We start from the raw sequence: 23,914 nt of genomic DNA on the forward strand, positions 1-23,914 counted from the left end.
TGGGCAAAAGTGGATGAAAGTTTCACAAACGAGAAGTGTGAACTGAAGTCATGAACTCAAGGGAAGGCATAATGGTAAAAGCAATATCCATGTTAATACACACGTTCTAGTTTCATTCATTTCCTAAATCAGCCAGACTTTAATAAACATTGAAACTTAATATATCTGGGCCTTAATTTTATCTTATATGAACGACAGGGATGGATGTGATAATCTGGCTGCTGCTACCTGCTCAAGTTTTTTATTGGAAGTTCAGTATTATTTGGTGCTTTTCAATTTCACTTTGGCCATGTGCTACATATGCTTCAGTGATCCATTTAATACACACATCAGTGATTGTTTCTGGTTGATGTAGTATTTTCTTTTCATGTTTGCTCTTAAATGAAAAGACTGTGCCATTTATAAACTACCTCTCATTTCTTGTTATTTCCTGAGTTCCCTAGTCTTTGTCAGGCCAATGTAAAATTGAGACTGCCACCTGGCCAGTGTGGCTCAGTGGTTGAGCATTGACGTAGGAACCAGGAGGTGAGGTTTCAATTCCTGGTTAGGGCACATGCCCAGGTTACTGGTTCAATCCCTAGTGTGGGGTGTGCAGGAGGCAGTTGATCAATGATTCTCTCTCCTCATTGATGTTTCTCTCTCTCCCTCTCTCTTCCTCTCTGAAATAAAAATATTTAAAAAGAAAAGAAAAACTGATATTTCTGCCATCTATGCACTTACGTGAACACACTTTAACACAACTGGGTAGCACATACTACATAGATCTCCTCAAATACTATCACATCACCACTTCTAACTTTTCAAATGCTTTCTTAGCTTTCTTATAAAAACATAATCATTACGAATCTTTTAGAAGTGACAGAGTGAAAGTTTCAGAGTGAAGAGAAATTATTAAATGGAGCGTGAGTAATGTGAGTAAATGAAAAGGAAGACATGATGCATGGGACATTAATAAAATAAAATTTATCCTGCAACCCGGCTTTGAAAATTGATAATGTGACTGAGAACCAGAGTCCAAGTATTTCTAAAGAAAACGACTTTACGCTTTTAAATAATACGACTTTGGAAAGTGTCGTGTGGTTCATTCCCTCTCTTTCCAATGTCGTTGGTCGTTATCACTTGGCAAGAAGACGCATCACGTTTCTGGGTCTCAGTTGACTAAATTCATGCATTAAAATTTCTCTCTATCCGGCCTGGAGGAGATTGCAGGAAGGAAGGGTGTGTTTTATTGTTGCTTTCATAGTATATAATATCTAACCTGGTGTTTTGGAATAAAAACCTTTATTGGTTCCTTAATGGTACTGTAAAATACTCATTTAAATAGATCGTGTTACAAATCAGGATGTGGTAAGAATGGATTCAAGGAGTATAAAATTTTATTTAATATTGATGTTTTCAGTCCATGTTCTTTCTTAACTTGGTAAATATTCCTAAGTCGCCTTGAGTATGCCAAGCGCTGTGTGATCAGGGCCTGCAGACAATGATGAAGATGCAGTTCTTCTTCCTGTCAAACGGATTGCTGTCCAGCAGAGGAGACCACTGCCTTACTATTACTAATTATGATGAAAATAGTGACAATTTCCATCTCTGGAGTGCTTACTGTAGACCAGACACTGTGCTCTCTACTTTACATAAATAACCTAATTTAATTATCACACAATCCCACGAAGTAGATGTAATGCCATCTGTCAGATTAGGAAAATGAAGTTGAAGGCGCTAACTTGCTTCAAATCTCTTAGCAAATCCAATGGTTTAAGAACAAGTACTAAAACCTGGGCTCTCTGACCCCAAGGCGAAAGCTCGTAACAATTACTATATTATTACAATGGGACGGGTGCCATCACAGGTGTGTGAAAGGCTGGGATGGCACGGATGAATGAAGTGATTAATTTCATACCAAATTAGGAGAGGGAAAGCCATGGAAATGCTTCACAGAGAAAGGACAGATTCTATTGCGCCCTGGCAGGGGAGGAACAAGTGCACAAAGGCGATTACTGACAGAGGAAATGGCACAAGCACGGGACCGAGTGGATGCGGCACCTGCGGAAGGTGGGCAGTCCGCCATGACTAGGCTTCTAAGCTCAGGTGCGGAGTGGAGGGACAGAGACCCGCCTGGACAGGTGTGTTGGAGCTGGGTCAAAAACAATCTGTTTAAACCACATTAAAAACATGGACGTTCACTGATGTGGGTATGGAACCCACAAATGATTTCTCAACAGGAAAATGTCAACATCAGCTCTGCTGGAGTGAGCCTGGCCATTGTAGAGAGGAGAGGAGAGAGGGAATAGAGGTTGGACAAGGAGGCGAGGGGAAGTCAGGGGGCATGCCGGCAGGAGAGAAACAGACCTCAGCCCAACACAACAGCAGTCATGTGGCAGGAGAGACGGGCAGGAGGAAGCTCAGGGAGGGAAACAACTCAATTTCCTAGTGCACGGTGGGGGGTGAGGAGCATTTCAAAACAACCCCATGATGACTGTAGTTGGTCATAGGATAGAGGGGAGGCCCAGAAGAATGAGCAGGCTTGAGAAAAAACGAGAATTGTGATGAGAATGTTGACTTCCAGGTGGATGTAGATGACACAATGTAACTACTGGAAATATAGAAAACGAAGAAACCATTTATTATGCTGATTCAAAAAGGTCAGCAGGAAATTCCTCCCAGAGGAAATCTGATGGTCACAATGAACAAGCCACTTGAGTCACACGTGACTGCTCTGCTCTCCTATCCCCGCACGGGCACGGCTTTGCAGGCCCTGCACCCATGGCCGTGTGAAGGCAGAGATTCTCGCCGAGCGCATCCTCCACTGAGTGTGTGTGGACAGAGGAGGCACGTGTCTTCCCGCAAAAGGAAGAACCTGACTCATCCTGGAAAGACAGCGTAGTGAAAACATAAACAGACTTGTTTTCTAAATAGTCCTCTTTGAGTACTTTCAAAGTTAAATTACTAAATTTCTTTACATATGTGAATTATTTAATCAGGGGTCTTCAAACTACGGCCCGCGGGCCACATGCGGCCCGCAGAGGAGTCTGATCCGGCCCGCCAGGTTTTTTGGGCAGTGAGCGCAGCCGAGGTGTTACAGTAGGAATTAGTAGTTCATATAGTCCGGCCCTCCAGCTCTCTGAGGGACCGTGATCTGGCCCCCACTTTAAAAAGTTTGAGGACCCCTGATTTAAGTAAATAAGCACAATTAGGCTTTCAAATATCATTTCAAATATGTTTCTTCTGACGTGTGTGGTGTTGTTAAGATACAACATACAGAATTCTTCCGAGTCAGGATTCTTAACAAATTTCCTTGTTAAGAAATGTAAATTTCAGATACCCAAGTAAAATTGCCTTTGCCCATTAATCACTTAGGTATACAAGTAGTTATTTTGGTACCTGAAGATTTTAACAAACAAAACAAAAACAAATCTTATTATACGCATTTTTGATAAATATATAATTGGCTCAATTTCAATTTATAGCCAATAGTCTTGTAGTGCTTTTCTAAATGCATATTTGCTTTGAAAGGATGAATGCATCACTAAACAGTCATTAGGACCTTTAAATTGGAAAATAACTTCTCGTCGGCTACCTCATTTTATACTTTAAAATAATCAGAGAAGATATTAATTTCACAGGTGAAGAACAGATGCTAAAGGATTAAACAGGAAATATGTAACAACTCTGTCATAATTTTACAAAGTATTCAGTAAAATACCTGACCCTTAACTACAATAAAGTTATGTTATGAACAAATTTAAATGCCTTGCAAATAGCTCTGAGAATGCAAAGCACATAAAACCTCCCTTCTTTAACCTTCAAAGTGCGTGAAAGATGAGCTCCATGTGCTGATTCCAAGGCGATCTTCACAGCCACAAACCAGCATTTCCTCCCGCTTGATGGATAATTGACAATAAAATCGTTCAGTATTGCGGGTGTACGATGTGATGAATTGCTGTACGTAAACACTGCAAGAGGATCCCCCCGAATGAGTAAAACCGCACACCCACCACCTCTCATGTTTACTTCTTTGTGTGTGAGAACCTTCCTCTGCTCTCCTGGCAAATTTCAATTCCAGGCCCGTTATTGCTCTTGGCTTTATTGCGCCTCACAGATGTTGCCTTTTCTTTATCTTTTACAAATTAAAGGTAAGATCCTCCAGCAACAAAGACATTATGAGTCCCTTTATTGCCGTGGTCTGAAACTGAACCTGCAGTAGGCATGCCTGTGTGCAATGCAGCGTTATCCGCTTTAGTCGCCGTGTTACAGACCTCATTCATCTCATCACAGAGAGTGTGCACCGTTTTATTAACCGCTCCCTTTCCCCTGCCTCCAAGCCCCTGGCAACCACTTGTGTCCTCTCTGTTGCCGAGCCTGCCTTTTTAAAGAGATCCCACATGTGGGTGATACTGAGCAGTAGTTGTATTTCTCTGTCCAGCTTTCATTTAGCATAATGCTCCCCAGGTATAACCATGTTGTGCAAAAGACAGCATTTTTCCTTTTTAAAAAATATATTTAACAACATTCAATTGTGCATATACACACCATGACTTCTTTAACCATTAATCTGATGAGGGACGCTTAGGTTGTGTCCATAGTGTGGCTGTTGTACTTGATGCTGCAATGAACATGGAGGTGTACATACTCCTTCAAGAGAGTGCTTTTGTCTCCTATGGATATTTATCCAGGAATGAGACAGCTGGGTCACAGGGTAGTTCTATTTTTAATTTCTTGAGGCACTCCACACTGTTTTCCATTCTGTCTGCACTTACACTGCTACCCACAGTGCACCAAGGTTCCCTTTCTCCACATCCTTCCTCATATAAGCTATCTCTTTTTTAATTTTAATTAAAAAAAAATTTAATAATATATTTTATTGACTTTTTACAGAGGAAGAGAGAGGGATAGAGAGCTATAAACATTGACGAGAGAGATACATCTATGAGCTGCCTCTTGTACACCCCGGGATGTGCCTGCAACCAAGGTACATGCCCTTGACGGGAATCGAACCTGGGACCTTTCAGTCCACAGGCAAGATGCTCCATCCACTGAGTCAAACCAGTCTCGGCAAGCTATCTCTCTCTCTCTTTTTTTTTTTTTTTTTTTTTTTTTTTAAATAATAGCCATCTCACCAGGTGCTTGATAGTATTTCATTGTTTTTTTAAAACAACAGCTTTATTGAGCTATAATTCATATGACTTACAATTCACACATCTACAGTGTATAATTAGTGGTTTTAGTACATTTACACATATGTGCAACCATCACCATAGTAAATTTTTAGAACATTTTTATTACCTCAAGTTGAAACTTGCTACCTCTTTATCCCCCACCCCAACCCTAAGCAGCTGGCTTATATGAAAGCCCTCATCAGTGCCTGCTTTCTTAAAAAATATATATTTTATTGATTTTTTACAGAGAGGAGGAGAGAGCGATAGAGAGCTAGAAACGCCAGTGAGAGAGAAACATCGACCAGTTGCCTCCTCTACGCCCTCTACCGGGGATGTGCCCGCAAACAACATGCATGCCCTTGACCGGAATCGAACCTGGGACCTTTCAGTCCGCAGACCGACGCTCTATCCACTGAGCCAAACCGGTTTCGGCCACAGGTTGCATTTTCATTTTGAGATGGTTTCCTTTGCTCTGTGGAAGCTTTTTAGTTTGAAGTTATCACAGGTGTTTGTTTTTACTGTGTTACCTTCTCTTTCGGTGTCATATCTAGAAAGCATCACCAAAACTCATGTTGAGGCTCTTTTATCTTGTGTTTTAAAAATCATTTATAATAACTTAAGAAATAGTTCAATGTGATTCCTGATCTAAGTAGTACATTTTTTAAAATGGAAAAAAATGTAATTCATAACAAAATATTTTATTGACATAACTTATATGAAATATGGTGTTTACCGAACAGTTCAGTTCAATGAAGTAACTTTTCTTGGTTAAAAGCCAAGGATATTTATTAAATTACTATATATATGCAATATATATAGTAATATATATATTATATATAATTACCATATATTAAATTACTATATATATATATATATATATATATATATATATATATATAAAATTGAACAACAAAAATAAATTTATAAATCAACTGTAATTTAAAAATATGTCTGTTTGATCACTTATGTAATCCTTCTGGGAATTGACAAGCCCCTTTTTAGAAAACTGACTTGGAACTGGCGAAGAGAAGACAAGGTCATTGGCACAAACAGCCCATGAACTCCCCTGTGAGGCCTGGATATTGATTTGATTATTATCAGACAATGGTCAGCAGCTGATCACACCAAATAAACAAGATACATTTTAGTTGGAAACGTGTTCACCATTTAAACAATAGATAAACTTTACAAAGTAAGAAGCTACAGACAAAAGAACACTATATAGCAGGTCTGTGTTTTAGCCCAACCACATTAATAAAACCCTTTTTAATATTCTGTGAACTGGAGCAATAAAAAGAAGGTCACTGACTGTGTCAAAGCAGTAAATGTTTTATTTCCCTCTCCTTTGAATAACATCTTTCTGTTGCGATAGGTGAAACATCCCATTATTTCATCACTTCACGACTGAGGAGTAAGAAAGCCCAGAGCGGGGGAGAAATTAAAAGGAGAAAGGTCAGGAGAGGTCAAGGAAGGGCATTATGTCGAAATATTGCCTACTTTCCTTATGTTTTCTCTCACTCTCCTTTTTCTCTCTCCCAGATACCACATTTGCAGCTGAATGCTAATTCTGTAGTTGAAAAAAACACACCAAAAACCAACATCCGAAGCTGTTTTGTTTTATTTTAGGAACATGAGAGAGAAAAAGAGAAAAGGAAATAGAGGACAGAGGCAGAAACAGAAAGACAGATACAGAGCTAGACAGAGACAGAGTAAAAGTCAAAGCAGAATATTAGAAACAAGACAAATCTGCCCATGCTGGCCACTTTTATTCAGCTTAGTACTCCCAGGCCTAACTGGAGCAATTAGTCAAGCGTAAGAAATAAAAGTCACCCAGCTGGTATGGTTCAGTGGTTGATCATCTACTTATGAACCAGGAAGTCATGATTCCATTCCTGGTCAGGGCACATGTCAGGGTTGTAGGCTCAAATCTCCAGTGTGGGGCATGCAGAAGACAGCCAAACAATGATTCTCTCTCCCTCTCCCTTCCTCTCTGATATATATATATATATATATATATATATATATATATATATATATATATAGTGACTATTATAAATGATTAAAAATAATAGATCAGTAATTATGTTATCAATTCACAATTTCATTGCAGATAATATTTCATGCTTGGATATAAAACTTGGTATAAAATTTCTCATGAAAAATTACATTTAGTTCAATCTGATCAATCTAAAGTAATCCAAAAGTTAAGATAAATCAATACTGAGAGATGGTGGAAAACAAATACATTCCCCTAATGGTGAGCAGTGTCATTGTAAATTTTCCCTGTGAGCCGAACGAATTGTCATGTGTACCAGAACTGCAATGTGTCCGTTTCCATGTGTCTAGCATTTTACTACTCTGGACTCAGAAACTACACTGTTAAAGGAAGTGACAAAGACATGGCTAAAGAGGATGGATTAATAGGGCATAGAACCGAGATGAGGTATGTGGGCTAATTATAGAACTAATGAGCTAGTTAATCATTCTGAGAACAAAACCATTGCTTCCATTTCCTTCATCTGGTGGGAGGCCTGTGCGGATGATTTCTTAAGTTCCCACAGGACCTAGGATTCTATGACTCTGCAACTCAATATAATTTATGGTTTTAGAACCCAATTAATTTGAAAGTGTGGGAAGTGAATTATATATTTTAGGGCATTGCAATCATGCATTAGTCACCTAAGTAAGAAGAAATCGTTAATATCCAAAGTTCCTAGCTTATTATTGTGGAGTTCTGGATCAATAACTAGAGATTGGATAGTAAAATGTTTAAAACAAAGCAATATACACCAAATGTTCTCTAAGGAATTATGATTTTGTCCCGTGTCTAAATCGGTATCCTAAGATGATCAATGCATTCACTGCACTAGTCAAAGCAGGGAAACTGAATTAAAAAAAATATATTTTATCGATCTGTTTCAGAGAGGAAGGGAGAGGGATAGAGAGTTAGAAACATTGATGAGAGAGAAACATCGGTCAGCTGCCTTCTGCACACTCCCTACTGGGTATGTGCCTGCAACCAAGCTACGTGCCCTTTACCAGAATCAAACCTGGGACCCTTGAGTCCGAAGGCCAATGCTTTATCCACTGATCCAAACCAGTTAGGGGATGAAATTTTGAATAAAAATAAACATGAAAAATGAATATACTGATTGTAGGTTAGGCTAAATTATCTCGTGCTTTACTGTGTTGTGTACACTTAGCCTATTGGGGTGTCAGAGGGAGAATGTATTAACTTCAGCCAGCCAGGGTGTTCTGATATCCACTCTCACCCCCTGGAGTCCTGTGTTCCATGTGCCAGCTCACTGAGATGAAGAGGTGATGGGTATTGACCTCTCTACCTGTGACACTCTCCAGTTAGAGTGACTTCATTCTGAGGGGTGCCTAATTCTAAGAGTGTATGTTAGAGTGCTATGTATCTGGAATAGTGGGATGTGATTTTAATAAGACAAAAAAAGAAATAAAAATATTTCTATACTATATGTACTGTGTACATTTGTATTTTTATAAAACACACGTATGTATATGTATATATACATGTACATGCATACGTCACATATATACATAAATATATTTATATATGTATACATATTATTACTAGTTTGGACTCATTTAATACAAAAGATTAAATTAAATTTGTTATTTCTTATTCTAGAGTGTTCATGGCTCATTAGCTGTTCCTAATAGTCTTGATGTGTTTCAATAGTCCTATGTGTTTCAATTTGGACAATAAATTCTGCCCTTACTGTCACAAACACATAATGTCAGTTATCTCTTTGAGTCATAAATCAAATGTAGCACATCCCTAACCCTTCCTCACCCATGAGAGTAAGAGGCTTAATGCAGATCTTAAGGCTTTGGATAAATGTGAAAGAATGTGCGTTTTTCCAGTTAATTCAAAGCACCTTCCTTTCAAGTATTATATAAATAACTAGTGGCCCAGTGCACAGATTCATGCACATCGAAAGTAAAATAATTAGAAGAAATATTTTAATATTGCTATTCACACTTTATAATAGAAGTGTCAACCAAATTCATGATCGAAAATGACAGATGGAAATACACATGTGCAATTGGCGCCAGGGAGAGCTTTCTATGTATCGAGTGTGTGTGAGTCAACTTAGCCTTTTATACATATAGAACTAACTTGCTTTATTAGACCTGCTTACTGATTTAACTAAACTTTTTCCAGCTCAGTGAACCACCCAACTTCTCTTTCAGGTAATTGTCAGCCACACAGCAGTAAATATCAACATGAAGCAGATTATTATTGTAGATCACGCAGGGAGAACTAAGGGTAAAATATTTGACTGCAGCAGTGTCTGACTATCTTCTGTGCAGTGAGAAAACCTGAAGTCATTTTTCAAAGTCCACCGTTTCTTACTTCTTTTCAGTTAGGTCGAGTTTCTAAACTTTCTAAATCTCCATTTTCCAGCCAATGAAAAAAAAAGAGGATTCCACCGAGTCTTCTATCTACCTGCTCCAGGACTTGTATGAGCATCAGATGAGAAGAGGCGTGGGAAAATGCTTCTCAGACATTTTGTTAAAGTGTGAAATGTTTTCATCTGGCTGTAAAGCAAGTCGTGTTCCTGGAGTGAAGAGACTGCAAAGAGGCTAATTGCTAGGGGAGAGGAAGCTGGGATACACGTGATGTCATTGCCGGGAAGATCGCACACAAGCATATTAGCCTTTTATGTATATAGCTGTTCCAAAGGTTTTCAATCAAGTTATAAAACTTCTGGTTTTCTTTTTTCACAGGTAATAAGTACCCAGGACTTGATTGACACAATAGCAAAGTTGTAAAAAAGGATATATAATGCTGAAGACAGCACAAATAAGTTTAGTTCCTTGGCAAAAAATTTCAGAAAAAAAAATATACACATTTAAAAAATTGTATTAACTTTATTAACTGTATCTTTCCCATTAAATTGCACTAAGTCAGATTAGGGGTGACTGATTATATATATATATATATTACACTAGTTTATATGTCAAAGGAAATTTTGACTTTTTATACAAATTTGGAGTTTACTTTTAGGAGGTTAAGCAACAATAGCAATGATAGGCTGAAAGCAGCCAATATTGATAATCAATTAAGGGCAGTTCCCCTCTGCAGAGAGCCCAGGTTAAGGTACATTGTGGTTTCTTGGCTTTGATATGTTAGTTTGTCTTTTCTAACTCAAATGACCTCTAAAGCAACAGACTCTCAGGAGATAATTATTATTGTCCAGATTTTCCGTCCAGAAATTTGTCCTGATTTTTCACTCATCCCAGAGTATGATCCCATCTGACAGACGCTAAGGAAGTGCTATTAAGTGAATGTCTGGAATACGGCTAACAGGCTTTATGTAATAAATTCCACCGTTATGAGGCCATCATGGAATTTACTTGAATTTGCTCAAAAAACAAACAAAAAAACATAGTTGAGCTTTCACTACATAATTATGCTCACATTATAAACAAAATAAAACCTATGAGGTTAGATAAACATATCTGAGACACTAGTATAGGAATTTGCTGCTTTCCTATGCCTGTGTATCTGTCATGTGTGTAATTCATTCCATATTTGTTTAAAATATTAATGTTGAGTTAGCTCACTACGAGGTTAACTAAAACCAGAAAGACCCAGTTTTACTGGAATCTACCAAAGACAACTTGGCAGGTTTTTTAATAAGAATCTTGTATGAACCTGGGCAGTGTAGCTCAGTGGTTGAGTGTTGACCCATGAACCAGGAGGTCATGGTTAGATACTGGTCAGGGCACATGCCTTGATTGTGGACTCCATCCCAAGTAGGGGGCATACAGGAGGCAGCCCATCAATTATTCTCTCTCATCTTTGATGTTTCTATCTACCACTCTCTCTCTCCCTTCCTCTCTGAAATCAATATTATCCTGTGCAATTTGAATTAGTTTCTAAAATCTGGAATGATTTCTAGGTGAATTATTTACTGTTAATCTGCATGATTACAAAATTTTGCTTTTGTCTCTCTGCTATATTTATAGATGGGGTATATCTGAGTACAAAATTTATCCATAAATCTCTTAGAACAAAAGATCCAAATAAAACTCCATAACCCTATTTCTTTCCTTCCCTTGCACATCGCAAATGGGACCCATTTGGACAACAGCCACGGTACTCATTCAATCTGAACAATTGGCAAATAACAGCAGAGGGCCTCCCTGGATAACAGCTGGTTTGGCACCATCTCACCATCCCAGGCCCTCTGGGACATCCGCCCTGGGAGCAAGGCGCTCGGACACTGAGCCAGGACACACTGACCTGGGAAGCAATTTGGTTAAAATGAGTGACAGAGCCACTGGGCCATGGAAGCCTTTCCTAACACAGCCATGGAAGGAGTTTGACGAGAAGGCAATTCCTCAGCCCTTTTATGCAAACGGAAGGCCTCAGCACTCTTACCCCACCGGGTCCAGAGCAACAGAGCTCTGAATCGCAGCTCATGGGGCTGTGAGCCTGGAACCTGCTCAAAATGCTGCCAGCTGTCGGCTTGCGAGTCTTGTATTGTTAACACCACACGGACTGAAGAGACTGGACAAGAAGGTGACGTTCTAGTCCACGCTGACATCCTGCTTTTGTGGATCTCACTCAAAATTATTTCCTTCGCGCTATGTTGCCATGTGGCGGTAGACTCACAACGATTGTGGAGGTCTATCAGTCAACTTGATAAAAATTAATTTTTCAGAATTACATGATTCAGACATGTAGCTTTGTATAAAGGCAATATGTGTTTCACACATCTCTTAGAGTATCATACAAATATTGTTCAATTGAATATGTATTTATTGAAAATAATGTCCATATTCTTACAAAGTAACCGTTACACTATCACTTACGCAAGAATCAGTTCTTGAAATCTTAAAAAAAATAGCTATTTTATTGTCAGATTTAGAGTGTTCATAGGAATGAGGCTTTAACGTGCAAATATATAGCACTCTTTTGTGATTTTCAAATAGCCAAGGTAATATTGGAAATTTAGTTGTATTAATTTAGAACTTATTATCACGTGAATTGTAAAGTTAAAATTATTTAGGATGAATGAATGATCATTCGGCCAGATCTAGCACTTTGAGCACCTAGGATATGCTAATATTTAAAAGTTGATATTCAAAGGAAAAATAATTACATATATTAATATTAGACAATTATTCTGTCTCACTGCAAAAAATGTCCCTAATCTGTTATAAGATCATTTATAAGACCAATAAAAGTCTTTCAGACAAAATATTAATAATAGCAACTGAGAATGACAAAAACGACTAGATTCATATAATTTGTCTCACTTAAACTGTTTTGCCCCATTGTCTCATATTAAGTGGTATTAAATATAGTAAAATATATCAAACTGTCAAACTCTTTACTTCTCTGAAGTATTAGTTTTGTGGGCTTTGTTTTATAGACTTCTATAACTTATTTATAGGCTATAAAAAAAAAACCCACAAAAAACAACAAACTAAGGTGAACATCCTCCTACAGTTTATGTCTCTCCCGTTTAAAAGACAATCACTTTGTATTTTTCATTCTTCCTTGGCCTGACCTTGACTCCGTCATTCCTGAGAATTAATGGAACTCAGTCAGCTGAACTTTCTCAATTCACATTTCACATTTCTCTCCTCAGGTTCCTGACAAACACAGAAGTTACATGATTTATTTGTAAGGGGGAAGAATGACCTCACACATGGCATACATAACTACATGCTGAAAGGCCTAGACAGGAATAACATACAGAGGAGGTCACGCCGATCAAGGACAAATGAGGAATGACTACAGGGCTTTTGTTAATAATGCATCAAAATGGGATTTCGTGAATTATAACAGATGTGTCATACTAAGGAAAGATGCGCAGAATCAGGGAAATGGTGTTGGAACTTGTATTAAAAATTGTGTAGAAAATCTTTATAACTCTTTTGAATGTCGAAATGACTCTAAACTAGATTATATATATATATATATATATATATATATATATATATATATATTTAAAAGTTGATCCACAAAGCTATCTGTGGTATCACAGAAAAAGAAGCAGGTCACACAACATTCTAAAAATGAAAACCTGGGTCAGGAAAACAGCATAGGAAGACATCAACATTTTCATAATAGCTGTGTTTAGGGGGTATGACTACTGCGATTTTTTTCCTTATATTAGTCTGTTTGCCAATTTTCTTCAATTATATAGACTGACTTATAATAAAAACAGGAAAATAAAGATGTTTCATGGATCAAAGAACTAAGAGGTGCCTATTTTTTTCTAGATGTAAGGATGCAGTGTGGAGACCTAGCAGTGTGCCTTTGATAAACATATTTAAAGGAACACGCCACACTGGCAAAGTCATCAAAATCAAAGCAAGAATAAAATCAAAGTACTAATGCCTATATTTAAACTAATATTTCCAGCTAGTGCCTATATTTAAGAGCTGCCTCATAACGTAATTTTCAGTTTTTGTGACAGTTTCAGATTTACACAGAATTTTGTTTGCAAATACTTTTCATAGCGTGAATTATGCTGATATGGATAGTGTCTGTGGGCTCCTGTGATGAAACATTGCACTGAGTTACTAAAGCAAAAACATCATCTCTCTTTACATCTTCACATTATACTTAAATACAATGATATAACCTGATTTATTTAGCAATACATGTTCTCTTTCCTTACCTTCCACTGCTTAGACATCTGCATATAGGTGCATGGTAATTACAAATTAGACTCTATAATAGTGTTCAATCTATATATATATAAAAGCCTAGTGACCGTCTGACCATTCAACTGTTTGACCAGTAGCTATGACCACCAGGGGGCAGATGCTCAATGCACAGGCATGGAAACATGGAAGAGAATGATGAATCTCAGAGGGAAGGTGGGAGGGAAGAGATTGACCAAAGATCTTATATGCATACTAGAGGACCAGTGCATGGATTCGTGCACTGGTGGGGTCCCTCGGTCTGGCCTGCAGGGATTCGGCCAAATTTATGTTTCAGGCCTCCAACATCCCCCAACAGGTCCTGGATTGTGAGAGGGTGCAGGCCAGGCTGAGGGACCCCACTGGTGAATATATATGTACATACATACAGACAGTCCTTGGGTTACGACGGATTTGACGTATGTCATTTCCTGGTTACATCACCATCTCCCATTTATTTATTAAAAAAAATTCCATCATTTTGACATATATACATATGTGCTTTAAGTTTTTTATTATTTATTTACCACAAGTAAAGGTAAAAAAATTATCTTTTATTATTATTTTTTTTACTGTTTCACTTTATTACTGCTGTGTATGTGCTCCATGTGAGTGACATAAGTGCTTATGTAGGTGAGTTCCGACTTATGGCGAAAATCGCATTACATTGCACAGTAGGAATGGATTTCAGTGTAACCTGAGGACCTACAGTATGTGAGAATGTATGCCTCAGGTAGTGCAGTATGAATAAATACCAGAAACTTGGCCTAAGTAATCTTCAGTAAATTAAAAAATTACTAAAAAATAATTAATGACTACCATACATGAATACCATGGCATGAACAGAATCATATTTAGCTTGGTCCTTAAATGAAAACTACCAAATTTGTACTGATTAATTTTCACACATGAATATCCAAGATACCCCAGCTCTAAGTTCATCCCAAGCTTAGGAAGCTCGTGTATAGTTTTAAATAAATATGTAATTATCTCCATTAATACCACTTGAACATAATTATTTTAAGGTGATTTTTTTTTTTTTCTGGCTAAATTCATTTTATCACCCAGTGTATTGCCTTCACAATGTAGTAATGAGCCCCATTCTGACTGCAATCACCAAGATGGTGTTTGCTCTTTTTAATCAAAGTTGTCAAAAATGAGAAAATCAGGTATCCAGTGAGAAAATGGATTGGTTTTATTATAAAGCCAGCGTCGACATTCATTAGGTTGTGTGTACACAACCACATACCACAGAGCACAGAAACGCTCAGCATAGAATCCGGCAGTAACCAGCTGACCTTTGGGTCTCTTTACTGGGCCTCGGTAGGTTATGCTCCTGAACGTGCAGCACACCACTGATTGCCAAATGAGCGCAAGTAATTAGAGTGGCTGCTGGGAGGTCACAGATGGTTTCCCCAGAAAAGACAGCCTCTTACAGGTACTGAAAGCTTTAATGGAAGTGATTCTGTTTACTTGCAGGAAGCAAGACTTCTTGCTTGAAGAGACTGATCAATTCTTTCATGTAATAGAAAATTTAATTGAAGACAGCATCCAGAGGTGACACTATTATTCAGCGAGTGGCTGCTCTTGGCATTCTGTCACAATCGTTGGGATTGGCCTAATATTTTCATTGTTGAATTCACATGACAGAACCTCTAAATTACATTAAGGTTGTTTAAGCATGAATTCTGTGAAGGCAATCTGTTTGAATGTGAGCCGTATGTAACGCATGCCGCTGATACATCAGAAGGATAATTTCACAATTATTTAACAAGGCAACACAGCATCTACTTCCGCTACCAATGAGGTGTGAAAAGCACCTCACCCTCATACCAGTAATCCCGGTAATTTGTTTTGACGCAAATGTTTACTCTGAAGTGGAAATGGACTGTTTATTAATCGTGTTCCCTTGTCTCCCAGGAGGAGGGTGTGGTGCGTGATGTCTTTTGTGCGTGTCCACTTTGTAATTAATAGCATGCATCAGTCAACAGACGATTAAGGAACACTGTTTTAAGACCGTAAATGGGGGGGGAGGGGGAAAGCAATCTGGAGAAAACGAAAAGCTTTTATTAGTAACCTGCCCATTACACCACGCCCACTCTGCGGGGACTGTTTATGGACCTGTAAACTCTTCATGGAACCTGCTCCTACTGGGGCTGCCACACTCTCAACTCCACCTATGGGCCCCTGGACGATACCCTTCTTCTGACTAACCCCCCGGGGTGGTGTGCTCTGTTGCATGCCTCCTATTTACACACTCAGCGAGGGGCTTGGGGCCATCTCCTCGTGCTTTTAATACCACATCCCGAATCATTTGTCTCTGAGATGTCCTGAACCCTTACTTTTGCTCCCAAGCCCTGTTGTGTTACAGACAGGCCGAGGCACCAGCTTTCCTACTGGGCTCCCTAGCTTCTTCGTACAGCTGTTAAATGACTTACCGGAAATTCAGACCTGCACTTCAGCATCGTTTAGAAACAGGAGCACCTAGAGGTGTATGGTCATGTGGTGTGGCAGTCAGGACATTTCTGGTGACCTCACCAAGGGCTGCACTGGGAGGGTGGCAGTGATGAACGTTGGGTTAGTGGATTCAGTGGAGTGAAAGTGGGATAAGACGTGGGGATAGTAAATGTGCTTTCTTATTGATTTCAGAGAGGAAGAGAGAAGGAGAAAGACATGGGAACATCCATGATGAGAATGAATCATTGGAATCAAACTGTGACCTCCGGGTTCTTAGGTGGATGCTCAACCATTGCGCCACACCAGCTTGGCCGCAATTGCTTGTTTTAGGCATTTGTGTGAGGAGGCAAAAAGAAAATGTTCAGAAGTAGAAAGATGGCAAGTAGTTAAGAGCAATGTTTTGAAGTTGGAATAGAGATTTGGATATGTTTATTGGTTCACGAGGAACGGCTGGAGACGACAGGACTAATGGAACAAAACTCCGGAAAAAAAATGGAAGAGAGACGGAAGGCCTGATGTAAAGGCACTGGGGAGCGGACCATGTCATTATGAGGCAGACTGCATGATCCTTTTACATTTCCACCGAGGGCAGGAGAAAGAGGATGATAATATAATTTTCAAGTTAGGAACGAAAGAAAATTAGAGAATTTATCATTTTTAGCGTGTTGGTTAAAAGTAACATTGGTAGAGATTGAACTGACATTGGAGGATAGGTGAATTTCTGCAATAATTAAGAAGAAATGAAAGAGCAAGATAAATAATACTTAAAATGACTGATGGGACCAGTTAAAATAGTAATTGAAACACATTGCAATCTCTTGGTGCTAACCTATACATCAGTGTAGTTCTGATCTATATACTAGTGTTCAGGAAACTGGGGATAGTTAGTGAAAAAATGGGATTGCATTGTTGACACAAAGGACCCAAGAGGGGAGTTTCGCTCAGTGGGTGCAAATGAAGAATAAAACTATTGAGAGTTTAGTTCAGATGATGAATCACAGATCCTAGCCCAGAGGAGAGGGAAGGCAGAGCTGTGTGGGGATATTAGACTAGGATGAAAACCAGGTAATCCAGAGACTGGAAGTTTCTAAGTCTCCTGAGCAGGTTAATTTGGAATAAGATATCTGTGCACCTGGCAGTGTAAGGGGAGAAAGGGATATTTGAGCTAAAGATTTCTGCAATGCCTTAGCTCTGAACAATGACAAAATAAAGGTCCTGTCATGAGTAATGGGAAAGGGTGGGTGGCTAAAAACTGGAGACGATTCGTTAGATTAAGAAGATCCAGGCTGTGACACTCAGGATGGTGACAATATTGGGAATCTTCTCTCTTTCACAGGAGGTTACCACGGGCATCTACTATAATTCTGCTCAAGGAGCTTGCATGGACTCTAATTACATGATAATGTCATTCTGAGAGTATCTTTATCTCTTTTTAAAGAATCTTTACAAAGCATAGAAAAGGAGAGAAAAGGTCCTTTTTTAAATTTCAAGTGACCCCAGATGATAGTTATGTACCCACTCTGCCGTGTTGAGGGAGAGAATTCTATTAAGCAGGGTATTTAAATCGGTCATCACTAAGAATAATATCTGATGAGGTTAAAGTGTTGAGCCGTCATAAGTGATAATTTCATCTTAAAACAACATGAGTAGGTGCCTCAAGTAAAGGTGCAAAAGCATCTCACTGCACAAATGTGCATTTCACACGCACCTTGTTTTAAATCACATCTCTATAGTCTTAGTGCTGCCTGACTTGGGATCCCAAGTTCTCCAATTGTTGAATGAAGATAATACCGACCTCAGAGTTGTAAGACTTGGAATACACCTATAACTTATTCAATACTTTTTTTTAAAATTTAGAAATAGTAGTAAAAATAACATTATGGTATTCCTTAAAAAGATACATGTGATATGTGTATCTATTCTTTGTAGTTGCTAGGTTAACATTTATTTATTTATTAAATTCTGTCCAAAAATTCTAGATACTTTGTCTTTTCCCCTATATGATTAGATGTGCAATAGTTCTCTGGGTTTTCAAATATGTTTCTGGAATTATCCTAAAATAGTGAGACATTTTAGGATAATTCCAGAAACTGTCTGAGTGGAGACAGTCAAATGAGGAGATGTGGATAAGACTTCTTGCATGGTGGGAGGATCCGGATGGGCTGCCATAGTGAGGACGGTCAAATGGTGCTCTTCCAAATGGCTGTTTCCCCGCTCTGCTGCCTCCGCCCCCTGGGGTGGGACCAAGCCTGGAACCTACTTGGAACAGAGCTCAGAAATCTACATTTGGACTCAGGTCCTTTCCATCTGTCTTCCAAGATTCCCTTCCCAGGATACCCGTCTTCCTCCTTTTGGCTCTCAATTCTAATTTCTTCTCAGACAACTGAGTGACACTGACCACTCCAAACAGCTGTTTGGGAACTCACAAATATGGTTCCCCTCATTGAGTATGGCTCTGTCAAATCCCTGACACTATTAACACAAATGTTTATTGAGCTTCTCTAAGCAATGCTGCTTTTTCTTTTCATGTTTTTGCTGATATCCACATTTGAGGATGACAAAAGGAGTTGATAACAACCACAAGTCAAGTCTTCCCTGCAGTGCCATCAGTCACTGTGGTGGCATTGGGCTTCAGTTCCGAAACCCTGGGTAAAGATTCTTAAGTTTCTCTCAAGCAGAATATTTTGTTGCAAGAGCACTGATGGAGATTGGAGAGGTTGCAGGTCAGGCTGAGAGACACCCCCATCCCCGTGCATGAATTTTGTGCACCAGGCCTCTAGTCCAGAAATAATTACAACCAAGAAGGTAAAAATCCTATACTCAAGAAATTCTAAGACACTGAAAAAAGAAATTGAAAAAGATACAAATAAATGGGAGCATATACCATGCTCATGGATAGGAAGAATTAACATTGTTAAAATGTCCATCAACAAAAAGCAATCTATAAATTCAACCCAATTCCTATAAAAATATCAGTGAGGTATTTCACAGGACCAGTAGAAATAATTCAAACATTTATATGGAATCACAAAAGGCCCCGGATAGCCATAATAATCTTGAAAAAGAGAAGCAAACTTAAAGGAGTCACACTGCCTGATATCAATCTATCCTACAAGGCCATAGTGATAAAAACAGCATAGTACTGGCATAAAGACAGACATTTAGGCCCATGGAAGAGAGTCCAGAGTCCAGAAATAAACCCACATCTATACAGACAATAAATATTTGACAAACGAGGCAAAAAATACAATGGTAAAGACAGGCTAGTCAATAAATGGCTTCGGGAAAATTTACAGATAATGTGTAAAAAATGAAACCAGACCACCAACTTATACCATACACAATAATAAACTCAAAATGGATTAAAGCCTTAAACATAAGACCTAATATCATAAAAATCCTAAAACATATCAGCAGTAAAAGCTTTGATGTTTTTCTTGGTAATATCTTTTCTGATATATCTCCTCAGGCAAGGGAAACAAAAGAAGAAAATAAACAAGTGGGACTACGTCAAACTAAAAAGCTTTTGCACAGCAAAGGAAACCATCAACAAAATAAAAAGACAGCCCACTGAATGGGAGAGCATATTTGCTAATGATGCATCAGATAAAGGGTTAATACCCAACTTAATATTATCTTAATACCAATAAACAAACAGTAAAATGAGTCAGCCAGAGAAAGACAAATACCATATGACTTCATTTATATATGGAATCTAAGGAGTAATATAAACAAACAAGCAAAACAGAAACAGACTCATAGATACAGAGAATACAGTCAAGGTTGCCAGAGAGGAGGGGGGTTTGGGACTTGGTGAAAAGGGAATTGGGAAGTACAGACTCTTGTTACCAAACTGACATGGGATGCAAAGTGCAGCCCAGGGAAGACAGTCAGTGATATTGTACTATGTATGCATGGTGCCAGGTGGGTCCTGGAAATATCAGGGCGACACTTACAGAATGTAGGTTGTTTGATCGTCTGGCCACTATGCTGGACATCGGGAACATCTGAAACAAATACAAAATAATATTGAAGTAAACAGTAATTGGAAAAAAGAAAAGTGGCTACTGAATGCGGGGGTGGAGGAGGGAAGGATAGAGGATTTGACAGAGGAAAAGCATCCTGAAGGTCAGATCGCCATGACCCTGAGCCGAAGGCTTTTGAAACCACAACGAACTGATGTAGCCACGGTGGATCCCCAAGGCGAGCCAGGAATGAGTCTGAAAAAGAAGCAGATTCTGGGCCGTTGAAGAGCTGGACGTGGGTCTGACATTTTCCAGAACTTTAAAAGACATGGGGAAAGGAAAGGGGAAAGAAGCTGTGTGGTATAATGTGCTTATATGTTCTCAGGTGTAGGAGAAAGCAGAAGAAAGGAAGGAAAAGATGAACATGAACAATCTATACATTATGAAAATAATCGCCCCTACTATTTGCTGTCAGGATTACAAGAATTTTTTTTTTTTTTAATTAGGCAACCTAGCTAGGTTTAAGTTAATTTACTTCAAAATCTTCAAAATACTCTTGTTTCCTTCTTAGACTGAAATTAGCTTAGATGGCATACATAATTAACTTTACATTAAATATGGCTATTCATCAGCATTGGCTTTTTTCCTTTTCAATTTATGAATCCTAGTAAAGGAAGTAAAGAGAGGAACTAGAATTTACTTTTACCCTTTTCTTTAAAAATATGATTTTTCTTTAAAAACTCGTAGTGTTTTCTCATTAAGCGATTATTTTCCTGCTTTGTGATGTCTTCGAACCTGTAAATAAAATGTTTTCACTAATGAATGACTGACAAATGGTTTGGCTGTGTCATTTATAATCAGACACTGCCTGCCCATTTTATGGCTTTATTCTACAGACAAAAATTTATAAAAAGCTATATAATGATCCGCAATTTTATATCATTTTCTCCACATGACTGCAGAGTTCTTTTCAAAATAGAAACTGTGTTTGTATCTATGCCTGCAAGTGTGTTGTGTTTGAGGAGACCAGTCACAACAAGAAATCAGAAAGCTAATTATAACTCATTTATTAAAACTCCATCAATCAGGAGAGGTAATTTTTCTGCCTGTGGGGATTTCTAATTTTTCCACAAGTGGCTCACTTATAATAAAGACCAAATAAACAAACATTTCGAATAGATGCATGAATTATTAAACATATTTTCAGAAGGAGGCACGAGTAAGGGCTGCTAATGTGCTTATGAACCTCCATGGCCCCCTGCTGCCATGCATAAGTAATAACAAAGGTCAGGGTGCATGGTGCATCTACAAAACTGGAACCGTAACTAGGAATTTCTGTCTGTTTCCATGGCTTTGCAAAAGAGAATAATTAAGCAACCTAAGGAATTCTAGAATCGAGGGGGTGATGAATAATAGATCACAAGGAGAGATGAGGGAGGAAGTTATGAAGAAAGAGAAACATGACATAAAATGAATCCACAAGAATCGAGGTTGTATTCATTCAGCTAATGGGGCCCCATTAGCCCCAAAATTACCTACCTACCAGCCTTTTAACTATGTCACAAGTCGCTATTTTTGTAATTTAATAATTTCCTCTCAAACTGACTAAAATGTACTTTCCTTCTCTAACCGCCGAACCCTGACACTCCATGGCTTCACACAGAGCATTTCAGCGCCCCACCCCCCCCGCCCTCCCAGCCATGGGGGGCCCTACTCTATAGTCACTCGGGGTCCTGGCTGCTGGAGGCTGTGGTAATTCCAGCGGATTCCCTACTTCCCAGTCACGCTGAAGGAAAAGGAAGAGCAGAGGACCCGTGGGCTGAGGAAAGGAGTGTTTACTGTTCTCACCCAGTGTCCCTGGCCAAAGCTGTCACAGGACCCACTTCACAGCACGGGGAAGTGGAAACGGGCCTAGCCCTGTGCTCTGGGGAAAGGGAGATGTGGTTGGTAAACAGCTACCTACTAAATGTGTAGGGAGAATTTTAAAAAGCAGAGCAAAAAATTGGTGGGACTTTCAAAAAACAGATATATTTTTCTTGATTTCAGCTCTCCACTGGGGACTGAGCCTATTATACAATCTCGGCGTGTGCTCTGACCAAGAATCAAACCATGACCTCCTGATTCATAGGCCCAGGCTCCATCCCTGAGCCATGCCTGCTGGGCATGTGTAGGCTTTTTGAATGGCAGAGTGTCTCTGTTCTCAAACGGCATCAGTGCACACATACATCATTCGGCTATCTTGGTGAAATGCCTAGTAATGTTCCGTGCCTCTGAAATGGGGCCCGAGTCTGCTTGCTGACAGGCTCCCAGGTGATGCTGATGCTGTTGGTGCCCAGATAGCAGCCGCAGAAAACAGTCAGGCCGGTCGTTATGTGAAAGCAGCCCCCTCTCCCCAACCCAAACAAGCAAAAGCCGAGGCCCAGGGTGGCAGGGGTCAGCCCTACAGCCTCGCTGACGCCCCTGAATGCCTCTTCCCTCTCGGTGCCCTGCTTCTGCTGAGTCAGGTGACTTCAATAACACATGGTTCTGCCGAGAACCAATCCCACCATGTTATAATTACAAGAGTTTTACCAAAAGGCTGGTGAAGCATGGGGAGCTCAACAGGGGTGAGTCACATGTAGTTTACCTGTTGGAAACGGCTAAGGCACTTCCCCCAAACCTGAATAGGATGATTGTTAACTGCCAGACAGCTCAGGGCATTTTATTGCCTCCTGTTGGCCAAACACCTGAACAGCTGTAGGCTATTCCCCAAACTGACAATCTCTGTAAACCCTTCGCTACTGTACCCTTTGGAGTGTACGTCTCCACCTTGCCTTGGGACAAATTGTGTTTAATAAAAGCACAGGTCCTTGGTCAAGGAGGAGAGCCTTCTAGCTCCTTCAGCTGGAAGCTCCTCTGACCCCCAATGTCTCTCAAAACTATCTTTCGTCCACGAACTCCTTCTTAATCGTCTACACACAGCCCTTCCTCGGGAACGCTGAGCCCTTTGTAAGGCTGGGGAAAAAGAGCCCGGCACGGCTCCCCCAAAACACACAGAAACCTGGGATGTATGAGCTCGTATCTGCGCGATGCTGCAGCCGCCCTGGGGAAGAGGCATTACGGATGTTCTCGGGATTGTATTGTTAGGAGGTGGTCATTGGCTGGAAGGAAAGAAAGTTCTACTGGGGGGGAAGGGTGTGATCCTCCACGTCTCTAAGCACCTGGGCGCCCCTTCCCCAGTCTGGAGCCTTTGTTGCCATGGTGGTGTCCATTACTCCACAGTGACATTTTCTCCGAGGTAGCAAACAATCAAACCATAGGAGGTCCACGGTCCCCTAGAACCGAGACCACTCTTTTAGCTTCGCAACACACCTGCCAGGAGGCCAGACCTTCAGAATGAACATGCACGCGTTGTATACACACTCACTGCTCTCTGCAGGAGCACAGGCATTCAGAGAGCATAGGACTGAGGCAGGCACCAGGCCTCAGGTGACTGCAGAGACTGCCAACTGGGAGGGTGTCTCCTGCTAGCTGCACGTGTGCATTGCCTTTCTCTGCGCGCACCCCCCTCCCCCCCCCCTTTTCCTCTTCTCTCTCTAGCTGGAGCCATGAAGCCCAGGGGGTTAGGGTTTGTTTGTTCATTCATTCATTCATTCATTCATT

This window comes from Pipistrellus hanaki, assembly GCF_964339955.1.
Source record: "Pipistrellus hanaki genome assembly, chromosome: 6".
Lineage (NCBI taxonomy): Eukaryota > Metazoa > Chordata > Mammalia > Chiroptera > Vespertilionidae > Pipistrellus > Pipistrellus hanaki.